Source organism: Strongylocentrotus purpuratus, unplaced genomic scaffold (genome assembly GCF_000002235.5).
Source record: "Strongylocentrotus purpuratus isolate Spur 01 unplaced genomic scaffold, Spur_5.0 spur5_scaffold_3, whole genome shotgun sequence".
NCBI classification, from domain to species: Eukaryota; Metazoa; Echinodermata; class Echinoidea; order Camarodonta; family Strongylocentrotidae; genus Strongylocentrotus; species Strongylocentrotus purpuratus.
In genome coordinates, this window is record NW_022145609.1 from 2,938,276 (window position 1) to 2,952,323 (window position 14,048).

The window sequence follows — 14,048 nt, forward strand, 5'->3', positions numbered from 1 at the left end:
CCGCGGATGTAACCCCCCCCCCCCCCTTCGTCGCAAAGAAATATTCGATAAAATTCTTTGATACGGGCACAGTGTATTTAAATTTGTTCGTAACATTAGTGTTTTGCAAAGAAAGAACATTCTGAAAATGAGCGTCTTCCTTCTAACGAAACATATTGATGATGTTCCCGACAATACGGATATCATTTGCATTAAAAAAACATCGTAATACAGATAAAACGCTTTTTAAATCCAATTCATGGAGAAACTACGACATTCTGGATTAAGTATCATTTTCAACATCACGGATTTAAAAATACGTTCTCTAATTTTAAGAAGATTCAAAGGATCTATGAAATAACAGACTGATGATATAATTATATGATTTATAATGATCATACGACAGAACTGTTTACAAGATGCAACAAAAATTGTTTTAAAAAAAACAAGAAAATCGAAACATGCGATAACATCGCTATAAGGAAATATAAAATTACAATTAAAGTGTCAAAACATGCACGAGGAAAACAATGTCAGAGAGAGTGGGGTAAGTATAAAATAAATTTGTTTTTTTCGTGAACAAATCAATTTGTATTAAAATTGATACAGTATATTGAACACAATCATGAACAGAAAAGGAGGAGATGAAAACAATGAACAATCATGCCAACGTTAACGCCTACAGAACTCCGATTTTGAGAGGAAAATAAACAATCAGAACAAACATTGTAACCAATGTCATGTATGTAAAATAATATTAAAACAAATCAGTAGCCAAAGTAATGCTTTTCAGAGTCAAATCTCGCAAGACGAGAGCGACAAACAAGCGGGCACTACATGAATAACTAATGCGCCGGACCGGGCGCGAAAGGGCGCGAAAGCTATTCAAAGTTTAAGCTCCCATTCACAAATGTCAAGTGCTTCACCGGGGCGCGCCCCGGCGGGGTAATTTCGTAACAATGAGACTCCAAACAATAGCCAGATTTTAATGAGCTGGCAACCAACTGAAGTCCTCTCCTATCCGACGCAAAAAGGCGCTAATGGGCGCATAAAGGCGCCTCCTTTGTTCTCATATCCTGCTCTGCGCCCCGACGCGTCGCGGCACAGTCGCAACTTTGGAAGGCTCCCCTTAACGTAAACTGTAAACCAATCTCCAAGACTGTTATTCAGACATGTACGCGATGACGTACATGTAGGTCTACAAAGTACAAACTTGTTTGTGTATACCCAACATGCGTATACGGTACTGCTAAATGCTTTCAACATGAAGTACGTACAGTACATTGTAGTACTGCAAAATGACAATTTTACAAGGCGAATGCTACACGCAATAATAATAATAATAATAATAATAATAATAATAATAATAATAACAATAATAATGATCATAATGGTAGTTAATAGTGGAGTCTTGTATATATACATAGCACTTGATCTGTCAAACTCCACACTCCTACTCCATTATTAAAACCCCGGCTTTAGCATGGCTGTCATTACACTGTAATTGCTCAAGCATTTTAAGGAATTAATTCCAGCCAGATACCCATGTACCTCAACTTCAAGTCCTCAACAGGCTGGAGTGGGGCGATTGCAAAATTGCAAATTAATGCCTTGCCAAAGGACATGAGTGCTGCGACAAGGAACCTTGTGGTTCACAGTCCGGTGACTTATCCACTAGACCACAACATCTCTACATTTTACACTGTACATTGTACATTGTACATCAGGCCAATATTAACAAAAACATGAACATTTTAAAATCACATCCAAAAACAGACAAATATCTTATCCAGTCTCCCCAGAAAAAAAAGTACACCAGAAAAAAAAAAGTACACAAGGGCAGCAAACATTTTTTCCTGGGGAGATGATAATGCTAATAACAACAACAATAATGAAAAGAATAATAATAAATAAAACAGATAAATATAATTATATTGAACAATGAACATACACACACTGAAGAACTGATATATTACCCAAATAACTTCCAAGTGTAAATACAGCTAATCTACATGTACAGTATACCGGTACCTGTAGACAGGTTAAAATAGGATGTGACACTCTAAGTGTCTGTACATGTACATGTACCATACTGTACGTATCTGTTCCACATAATCTCCTGATATATATGCAGGGAAATTGTGAATTATGTAATCACAGTTTGTTTTATCTATTATATATTAGACCAAGGACAGGACATGAAATCACTAAATCCAATAACATTCCCCATTGTCTCAATTTACCAACTATAAAACATTGTGAAAGAATGCAGGAAGTACTTAATAACAGTACAACAATAACCAGGTCCACGCACATGATTTATACACATGCAAGCACACTTTCTTAATCAATTTCCCCTGCGTTATTTTAAAAAAATCTTTAGACAAACTTAATAAATATGTACAGTACATGCACATTTTTAATTTTGAAGAGAATTTTCACTTAAAATCTGTGTTTACATGTACATGTACAGTATGTGTTCATTTGATAAATTTACCATTTAAGACAAAGACATACATGTAGTATCCAATATCAGTAAGAGATGACACATTATATAATTTACATGAATATATTGTACAATATAAACAAAAATTTACAAAAAATATCATGGAAAGCTGACATTAAATGAACAAAACAAGAGAAAGAATGATACATTTTGTGAATTTGACCCAGAAAATAGCATATAAAACTAGCTACATGTAGTCATGTCCAGCCTTACGTTTCAGACTTCCATACAATAGCACAATTCTACATACTGTACAAAAACCTGTACAAAAACCTGTGTGCATTTGAATTCGCCTTAGGACATCATCAACATTTGACATGAACGCCATAGCCCTCTCAGGCAGGTGCAAGCTATGACATTGGGTCTTATCCCTACAGTTCTCCGATACATACATCATGTACAGTACATGTACCAATCACACACAAATGACACAATTGTCTTGAAGGAGATGCATTCACTTTAACCAGGGACCCAATGATCTGAAACAGACTTGTGCACATCAGTGAGTTCACAGGAGATAATGTCACAGTAATATTCCTACAGATCTTTTCCTCACATTTGTCACACTGATGATTCTGTTTTATATTAAAGAGTGTACGTATCCATGATGAAGATTTTACACATTCATGTATCATTACTTGCTTGCCTATTTTATCACAAATTAAAACACAGGTATGAAGTCCAATCAACTTCTGCTGACAAGTATGAGTATATGACCATTTGCTTTACAAATAAAATTGTAGCTTTATGAGGTATGAAGACCAATGAACTTTTGCTATTGCACTTCCTTGGTTTCTGTATGTTGTAAGTTGAAAATCACACAAGTTAATTTGCTTTCTTCGGTCCTAACATATGCAAGGTTCACAGTATTCAACTTCTAAAAATAACCCTATGAGGCTATGCCCACACAGTGCTCCCTTTCATCATATGATAGATGATAGATGTGTAGCTTATCATTTCCAAGACAACAAGATATCGGGTCTCAACTCTAGAGACATAGCTCAGGATATAGTAGGAGCCTACTAATTCTTGGTAGGCAGAATAATTAAACTCCCAATCTGGACTGACAGTGTTCATATTCACCTGTAAATCAAACGAATGAATAATGCCTTATATATTTTTTTGCTCTGTCAGTTCAAGTCATTTACACTTGTACACATGTACATGTACACTGTACAATGTATGTCACAGAATCAAAGGAGACCTCTGTTCCTTTCGAATCTGGAATAATTCTCGCTACCCCAAATAGCGATTCTGCCGAGATCCGGGGAAAATCCTGAAAACGCGCATTGCATTATGGGATAGCTTTTCGACATTACAGCTTCCTGTGCAGGCGTTCGTGATCACAACCCTCTCTTTCACGGTAGAGTTTAACGGCCTTTTGTGCTAAAGTCACTAATTCTGCCCGAAGCTTTCCATTGCATATTATAATCTGTACAAATTACACTGATTGGCATCGATTTTAGCGTGCGTGAAAACTCTGCACAGCGAACACAGGCGCTAGCGCCAGCGGGATGGGACTCTATACCGGAAGTTGTAGTGACGACCCGAGAGAGTGAAAATTACCTCGTCTCGCGAATTTCGAGATTTTCGTACCTATTTAGGGTAGCGAGAATTCATTACTAATTACCCACAATCTTTTGCCTTTCCTTTCTTCATTGAATTTGACTACCGTATTGTTTGGGTTATCATCTTTTTGCATGAACATGTAAATTATGTAGCCGTCTATGGTGCACCTAGATGCATGTACAATATCCCTGGTAGATTCAACCTTTCGGCCCTTCAACCTTTTCAAATCAATCATGGGGAAAGGAAAGCAAAGTTTGTTCAGATGGGTATGACAAGGTTATCACACATTGTATAGAGTGTTGTACACATGGCTCCCATTATCATCAGGTCCTCTACCTTATTAAACTAAGAGAGAAAGTATGTAGGATTCAATAGTATTGAATCCTACATACCTTCAATACGTCTCCATGTGTAAGGCACACTTTTTTTTTTAATTTTAAATTTTTGATTTATGGCGCTATGCCTGGCAATGTCTCCCAGCTCAGTAATCAGTGTGTTGACTCACCACTCGGAAACTACAACAACAATCAAATTTGTCTGTCATCTTGGTTTGAAAGTAATCTTTCTAATAGATCTCAATATGTAGTTTATAATAATAATTCCTCACATTTGTTTTCTATAACAAATGGTGTATCACAAGGTTCTATCCTAGGTACTCTATCGTTTTTAATTTACATTAATGATCTTACACATTTTTCTAAAAAGGACATTGTTAGTATTATTTGTGACAAGTTCACAAGCACAAATCAGCGCCTTCAACTGCACCTCGATGTTAAATGAAGGTCCATCGGCGTGGGTTTTCGGCAATAAAACAACAACAAAACAAAAAACTCCCCCCCCCCCAATAGGGGTGCGCCTTATACACGTAGATTTACATGCCTCTTCCCTTGTTCATAGACGCTAATACAGCTAATAGATAGGATAGGACGTTAAATGGAGGCCCCGTGTAGAGAAGAGTCACTACCTTTGCACGTTAAGAACCCACTGCACTATTCGTATAAGAGTAGGGGGAAACCCCGGTGTAGTGGTCCACCTGCACACACACACAGTATAGTACGAAAATACTTTGTAAAGAGGTCTGTAAGTTTAAAAGGAAGAAGAAGAAGAAGAAGAAGAAATTCCAGCCTGCTTTGAAATTCATTTAGATTAGTTCATTGGTCAATGGACTGTACTTGGCCAAAATAGCACAAGTACAATGTACACAGTACAGTATGTATTTTACTTACAAATCAAACTTGTAGACTGTACATACGTGTAATTATACTTTAATACTAGACTATTATTTAAGATTACTTTTATGTATATTTTGTAGACAAATTAAACTTGAAAAACTGAAATAATAAGTTTGCAATGAGACTTAATATAACATCTGCCCATTCTGTTATGGCTGAGTCTCCCTCTCTGGTCTATAGTACAAACATTGCTCTGTTGGGGCGTTCATGGTATGGTGAGTTTGTCTAGTGAATGATGTCATTTTATAATAAACACTTAACACTAGCAATCCCAGACCTGACCAAAGGAAAGGGGAATGGAAAAAGATTGAGCAAATATTAGACAGAAGTTACAACCCACTTGGTATACAAGAGGAACAAAAAACAGGATTTGGACTTCTTCGACTGTCAGTGGGTGTGTTCATAAACTAATAGCCCCCCAAAACACGAAGTAAGGAAGGTCAAAAAGTTTGCTTAACAAAGTAGAAACTTGTATCATTATGAAGAGTTTATAGTGTATGCGACTACAGTAGGTTATTATGTAAAGCAGCAAATGGGTAAAAAGCTGCAAGGGTAAAAAATTGGTATTTAGAAGAAAAAAACAGACATGTTTGGCAAGACAAATTCCAGCTAGCTTTCAAAGTTATTCAAAATTCTGAACACTAATGATGGCAAATTTTGTCTTGAAAAATATAGTTTCAATAATTGAAAGTAAAGAGGGATTCTTTTGTTTCTGGAATTAAAGTTCTTGTCTATAAAAAGACCCTCTAAATCCACATTTGACTGAAACAGAACAAGAATGATTTTAAGTTTTCTCTTTTGTTGTTTTTATCTATTTTTTGAGGTCTTATTTGATTTTTCTAAGCTAGGTTATACAAATAAATATACCAGTATTTTATCCCCTCCTGCTAAATTTGAATATAAAAATACATACTATATTGTAGAGACACATTAAGGCAGTTTTTTAATACCAGAATACTACACATCCAAGTGTACCCCCTTTAAGGCTGGGTTTGTGTGCGTGTGTGCACTTTGACATAAAGGTCACCATGTCAAAGACATAACTAGGGGAACACTGTATGCAGTAACCATGGTAACACAGATCATGAGAAGCTCAAGCAAGTGTGGGTTTGAAAATATACAGTGCTGTACATATAAGTCAGGATGGAAGATACTGTAGTAAGATACTGTGTAACTCCACCATAGTAGAAACGTGTTAACATGTACATGTATATCAGAATGAAACCAAGAATTAAAACCTGAAATCATACATCTTGAGAGTATAGGTACATAAACATGTAATTTGAAAAGTTGAAAAGGAAAAAAACAATGTGCGCACAGAGGGCAGTAAGGTTAGCAATGAAAGAAAAAATTGAACAACTTGTTTTTAAATCAGGTCTAACACACAATTTTAGGCCTACTGTATGGGGGGTATTTCTTTTGTTTGCCTTTTTTTGCTAAATTGGAAAAGTATTCACTGTCCTACAGGATTACTGGTGTAATACATCAAGAAGGGACTTTTCTTATATTCTGTTTGTTGGTTTCTTTGTATGCTTTTTGTTTGTTTGCTTTTAAATGCAATTTGTTTTGTTTTGTTTTTGTGTCATTGTGTTTTCTGTTAAATTTGCTTATTTTTAAATACCTGTATAATGATTTCATGACTTCTATCATTCCATAATGCACAAAAATATTAATATTTTTTTTGAATTCTTTGGAACCTACCAATTTTTCCAATTCTAAGGGGACATTTAAAAAAAAAGGAATCATTTTGGTAAACTCTATCTCGACGCTCTTCTACATGATCTCTTGTACATGGCACCTGAACTTACACTGTACATTGTAGCCTGTAGGTGCTACCAACACAATCACTCCCAAACAATAATCAACAGACAAACATTAGATCAAATTGTTGTATTTTATGCTCATACTGTACATAACCCACATGTTGTCTCGAAGCACGTTGAATAATACCTACAGATTGTCCAAATTCTGTCTGTTTATATATCATCTAACACCAAAAATGCACTAAAAATGAAAGGCAAGGACTCTCCCTTTAATAGCATTGAGGGGGCGTTATTTTCTTAATAGGTGACAAGGAAACGGCTCAGGCAGTGGACTTACCCGGTCTGATCATCCTCAATACAAGTGCAAGTCTCATTAATATTTCAAAGATATATTGACAGTCGAATGGATTGCAAATATTGATACTGGTGGAATCTAATGTTACTTTAATTTGTTAATGTATACTTTTCCATGCCATCCCTGGGCAAATGTTACAGCTTGATTTTGTTTAAATGTACAGACTTGAAAGCTGCCATCCTATTACCTAAATGCAGTTTATGTGGATATACAAATAAGACTTAAACTACACGTAGATGTAGGTACACACTCTGAAGTGAAGGAGTTTGAGAAGCAATAAACAAATATTTGAACAAACATTTATGTAATGACATTATATTGGCCTTAGATTGATATAAAAGATCTTATCATACTTTAATGACAAATGTTGAGAAAAGATGATAAAAGCAAATACGCCATCCCGAGCGTTTCCTCCTTGTCAGTGAAGTACATGTACTGTACACTCTTAAGTGGTTTAATAGCCCAAATTTTAGTTCAATATTTAAATCTTTGAGTTAAAGAAACATGTTGTTTTTTGGAGATACAAAAGCTTGTCCTTCTGCTTGATATTGAAATGTGATAATAAAATATGAAGTTTTGTTTTGTTTCATAAGACACAAACAAACAAATTGTGCATGGTCCTCAACGTAGTAATAAATGTATGTCTACGTGTATGAACAAACAATGCCAGAACTTGCAGCCACAAGCCAAAGTTGAATTATAATTAGTGCTGTAGTCAAACGTTTAACCGTCCGGTATCCGACCGCCCATGGCGGATTCCGTTTTCAATTGGACGGTTTTGTTTTCCCGTTTTTTTTTATTTTTTATTTATTTATTTTTTTTATATTTTTTTTAATAATTTTTTTTTAATTTAATTTTTTTAAAGTTTCGATTTAATGCCCCTCCACCTGGCACTATGCCTGGCAATGTCTCCCAGCTCAGTAATCTGTGTGTTGACTCACCACTCTGAAATTAGAACAACAAAGTAATCTCAATCTCAATGTTAGCTTATAATAATAATAATTCATCCAACTTTTACACATGGCGTACCACAAGGTTCTATCCTAGGTCCTCTACTGTTTTTAATTTAAATTAATGATCTTACACATTCTTCTAAAAACGACATTGTTACAATTATTTGTGACAAGTTCACAAGCACAAATCGGCGCCTTCAAATGCACCTCGCAGTTAAATGAAAGTCCTTCCAGCTTTTTCACACGGGCCTGGCTTGCTGCCGACAGAGTCGGTCCAAAACTCTTTTTTTTTAAAATTAAATTTAAATCGTTTAACCGATAACCGTCCGGTTTTGACTGGCGGTTAAACGGAATTGGAGATATCCGTGATGTTACAGGTTACAGCACTAATTATAATAGCACATTGAACTTCTCGATTCAGGATGTGAATTCATGTGAAGAATGATATTCACTTTCATTGTGGTAGGAGAGAAATTTTGAGATTTCATTTGTATATAAACAGTATGTACAACATTACAGTTAGCTTTCTATGCTCTGCCATATTTCTATTCCCCCAATTCTGCCTTATTTCTATTCCGTAAATTCTGCCTTCCATTTACGAAATTCTTCTCTTGAAAACTCTTGCATCTGTGACCTTTCCTCATGTTTTTTTTATTTTTTCACTTTCACATCACTTTATTGTTTAAACTTGCACAACAAATGAGAAGATACAAAAGCCCAGGACAATTCCATTTTACTGGAAAATGCAAGGCATTAAAAGTATACAGTGTATAATGTTATATAATGTTGTCAACAAAAATTATCTAATTTTACAACATAGTGAAAACTGAGGAGTTATGGATATTCCTAGCTATGCTTGTTGATGAAATAAGAGGAGCTAAATATTGAAATTTCATTTGATATACTGTATCAACTTAATAAATATGAAGTATTGTACATGTACACAAGTAAGACATGGGATCTCTCCTTGATACTCACCCCTCAATAATTTTCTATTGGTTCTCTTTTTCTCCTAGACTATTCTTGCCTTTCTCTGTTATATTCAATATGCATTGGCGACTGTAATAGTTTATGGTCGCTAACTTAACAAATGCATGCACCCGCACCCCACCTTCGGTTTGGTATGGTATGCAATTGTATCGTGCTAGCAGTTTGCTGTGAATCCCATGAGAAAGTGCATATTATAAGTCTTCGTTTTTAGGAAAAATACTCAGAAAAAGATAAGAAAATTGTCACAAAACAGGTAACAAACATAAAGACTTTTAAATCATGACCATTATTTGAACAATGGATGAATATATACATGTATTTACTTGATTTTGGGTATGTTTCGGTAGGGTATCTCTATGCCGGAAATACGGGTCAAAGTCTGGATATGATCACTAGCGCCAATGTAATTGTACATACTGTAGGCCTACACAAATATACATACTGTACACATGTACATCATGTCTTTCATATTCTTTGTGCATGGCTGATTGTCAACGAAAACGGAGTTACCGGTAAGTCTTTTGTCAACTCCGTTTGTTGCTACGGCAGGCAGGCAGCAAAAACAAATTTGTTTACCAAATTATGGAAATGCAAGCATTACTTTAAACAAACAGAACTTTGTTATTCCTGGCGCATTTTTCCCGAGTGAGGCGTCATATGAAACTGAAAGTCTTTATAGAAATGTGATTTTCTCTTTGAAATTCAGATACCGCCTTAAAAATGACTTTTTGGTACCCTCTCTTCAAATTGTTTTTAATCACTCATGCGTGAAATATGCATCTTATGAGTTGCATGAACTGAGAGGAGGAGCGAAGCTTTATGTGTCATTTATGATATAAACATCAATAATTCTCAGTTCGTTTTTTCTGGGACACACTGTATAAATAATTCATAAAATAGTGTGTGGCAAATAATAGTCAACTGTGACTGATTGTCAAACAAAATCCAAATCAAGGAAGAAGAAAGAAAGAAAGAAAGCATGATATTTGTCAACAACTAGAATATTATTTGTCAACATCTATCTGATTATGGTCGTTATTTTCCTACTAAAAGCCATTTTCAAGCCTTTTCGTCTTTGAGGAAAGTTCTAAATGAGTATTGTCTTTCAAATGACGTTGGAATTTAACCTTTTTTATTTTTTTTTTGGCTGCAAATATGGACATGAATTACATGTGCATCACACAATCAATATATAGACACGGCTGTTGCAGCGCGGCATCTCTCGCTCCAGACCACCAGTACCGCACACCAGACCACTCATCTACCATTACAGCCTACAGGATAGCATCCCCATCGCATCGGGCATTGCGCTCCTCGGCTTCCGATCGTCTATCTAGGCTACAAAAGTCTACAATCATCGTCACAAATCACATCATTATTCCCAACAAAATACAATTTACGAGTCAATGTAAGTCCATGTTTAAGGATACAAATACTCAGATTGTTACTCACCTTATAATTTAAAAACCATTCCCAGTGTTTAGAAGAACGCTGTCAGAGACACAAGACTTCGTCATCTTCCTAGATTCTTCCGAAGTATTCAAATGTGCTAGATTACAGCTATGTATTTGTACTGTACGATATCGACGTACGTACGTGCCCGTTTGTGCTAAAGTAAAGCAATGCTAATTCACATGTCTTCCTGAAGTTAGAAACAAGCATGAAACTTTGGGCTTTTACATTTTGTGAAGGCCTATACAGTCATGTACATAGGGAAGTTCTTCTTCTACTTCTTCTTCTTCTCCTCCTGCGAATCTCTTCCTTATTTTCTTCTTTCTGCTTCTTCTTGTTGTTCTTGTTGTTCTTCTTTTCCTTTTTATTTTTCTTCTTCTTCACCGTCTTATTCCTCTCCTTCTTTCTCTTCTTCTCCTGGTTCACATGCTCCTTGTTGTACTTTTTGTTATTCTCCTGTTTCTCTTTATCCTCCTCCTCCTTCGCCTCCTCTACTCCTGTGAATCTCTCTTCTCTTCTCTTCTTCTTCTTCTTCTTCTTCTTCTTCTTCTTCTTCTTCTTCTTCTTCCTCTTTCTTCCCCATCTTCTCGTATGTAATTCGAAACTTCACCTAAAAGGGCTAATTTCCGGATGTATTATTGCACGCTCTTTTATCATTTTTCTTCCTGAATATTTAAATCTCCTGCCGATTTATTTGTCCTGCTCTTTAGTATTATTCACAGTGTACGAATAGCTTTAGATTCATCATATAACTAGAGGATTAATGTGATATGAGATTAGGAGATATAATTATAACGGTCGAAAACCTATGACTTTACACATTTGCTTTCAATCATACAGCGCACACATCATTACTCGACAAACTACAACTGAATAATTGTCATCTAAAAGACAGTAAAGAATGGCTGCATCGTCTAATAAAGAAGCAGGTTCATAAGCCGAATTGTATTTGATAAGTAAGTTTATTGTACTCATGATATATGCTTGATTATATAAATCTAAATTGATATTACATTTAATTTATCCAATCATTTGATATGATTTATGTGTTATATAAATCACTACACCGTCAGTGGGAAATCATCAAGTCAAAGTGAACACATTTCTTATGACATTCAGACCCTGTTTGCAATATAAGAAATTATGTCCTGGAAAAGTAACTCCCCCATCCTCATCACGACCGTTTAGCACAATCATGGATCCTCGTGAGTTCGTCCATGATACACATAAAATAAAAGTTTAGATGTGATCTGAATTAAAACAAATACTGTACCCACCTCCGGTAGGGACTCGAACCCACAATCCCCAGTTTAGGAGACCGATGCAGTAATGCCACGGAGGCGCATGTGCCTCAATGATTACCAATAATTGTCATAGATTGTGTTCTCTAAATCCCCGTGCTTTAAACTCCCCAATAAACATGATAATTTGTGGCATAATTATTTACAAAATTACAGATGTATAGTCATATCAAAAATATAATTGTTTGATATGTCGTACAAGTATTAATGAATGGATGCATCATATCCTGCAGAGTATGAACATCAGCTGTTTTGGTTTAAATTGTTTGAGTAAATGAGTAAATGAAATTGTGTGACTTTTATTGTAAAATGTGCTATGAGTTTAACATACTTATCCCATAACTTAAACATACACCGCCATACGACGGCATAAATCTACATGTAACACGTCTACATTTGAATTATTTGATTCTTGATTGATATAGGTCCTTGGATAACTAATCAGATATAATAACACCAATCTAAAAATGCAAAAGAGTCGCAAAGCATCTTGAAGCAATATAGGATATTCTCATGCTTATACAAAATTATTCGGCGACCATAAAATCTGCATACTATAGAGATATATACTTTGTATGTAATAACTAGTACAATACTGTAATAACTGTTTATCAACTAATGGGTACATATTTTCACACTTAAGAAATCGACGTTTAGTATTCAACATAATGTTCTTATCATACTCTAAAAAAACGTCATGAAGTATAGTAACGTTGGCTTCATATTAGCATTATGTACATTTATTATGTTAATATTATTTTATTTTTATTCTATTTGTTATTATTTCTTTTTTTGTTAAAATGCAAACATACTTTTAATTTTTGATTGATTTAAGGGGAGAGCATATTTACAAACAATGACACTTTTTGCGATTGCAGAGTAATAGAAGAGTTACTAAAAGGTAAACTGTAACAAAATATAAAAACGCGACAAACATATTATAACCAAACAAAAGAATAGACACATTTAAGTAAGAGAGGCATATATAAAAAGCTGATGTAAACAAGAGTGGTTGCAAACATGCAATGGGCTTAAAACTTATTATAAACATAATTCTAAAAATATCACGTAAAATGATGCTTAGTTATTTTAATCAATTCTAAATCCACTTTGTTACCTAAACTTGTGTAATGATATATCACACTGCGCATAACCTACATGGTTCTATGTATATCATAATTATATAAATACTGGGTAGTACCAAAATCATACAAGTAAACTCATTACGAGAACGATATTTTTTTTTTACTCCTCGAGTCTTTATAATAAGCAATATAGCCGATTCAAATCGAGTAAATTTTACATTAAATTAAATTCTGGATAGGTTATATGAATGCATATTGAAATAATAATTATTTGCTGATTGATTGATTATTGACTTTTATTTACCGAGCTTCCAACATACAACACACAAGAATAACAGATCAACATTATAGAGGCCGCTACTTCGAGTAAAATACCTCACACTAATCCTAAACTAACTCAGTACACAAAATGGCAGATATCCTGTACCATGTTTATATATATTTGATGAAGAACAAAAAAGGCTTCATGTAAACATCCGAAAGTTTGGCGTCTGAAGTTTATGACGCACTTTTCAAAGTCCATGGAAATTTATTCTTGTAATTTGTATTTCATGATTATTTCTATATGTTTGATAATAGATTTCCATTATGTGCACATAGCTCTACAATTTGTTCGTCTAGATTATGTCCCTTTATAATGGAATAACTGTGACCCCAATAGTACATGTACTTCAACAATCTACCAAATTACTATGAGACATAATAATTATATTGAACATTATCCACTTAATTTTGAAACAAAATGACTCATTCTCCGATTCATTCTCTGAATCATTATCATCCCAGTACGACATGTAAGCCCACAAGCACCTGGTCTACAAGTTTTTTTTTAAATTTCAGGTCCATTCACATGCAGATCCAAA

The 14,048-nt window shown here is 34.8% G+C and overlaps 1 protein-coding gene across 2 annotated transcripts in view; it reads right to left on the reverse strand.

The window, feature by feature from the left end:
• LOC100888500 (alpha-N-acetyl-neuraminyl-2,3-beta-galactosyl-1,3-N-acetyl-galactosaminide alpha-2,6-sialyltransferase-like) overlaps positions 1-10,902 on the reverse strand; it is a 36,707-nt gene extending 25,805 nt beyond the window's left edge. The window contains exon 1 of one of the 2 annotated variants that reach the window (XM_030996180.1): positions 10,800-10,902. The gene's annotated coding sequence lies outside the window, so the exon portion shown is untranslated. Of the gene's footprint in view, positions 1-1,955; positions 2,082-10,799 lie in introns of those variants that run through there. The other variant, XM_030996182.1, reaches the window with a different exon arrangement.
• Between the last annotated feature and the right edge of the window lie 3,146 nt (positions 10,903-14,048).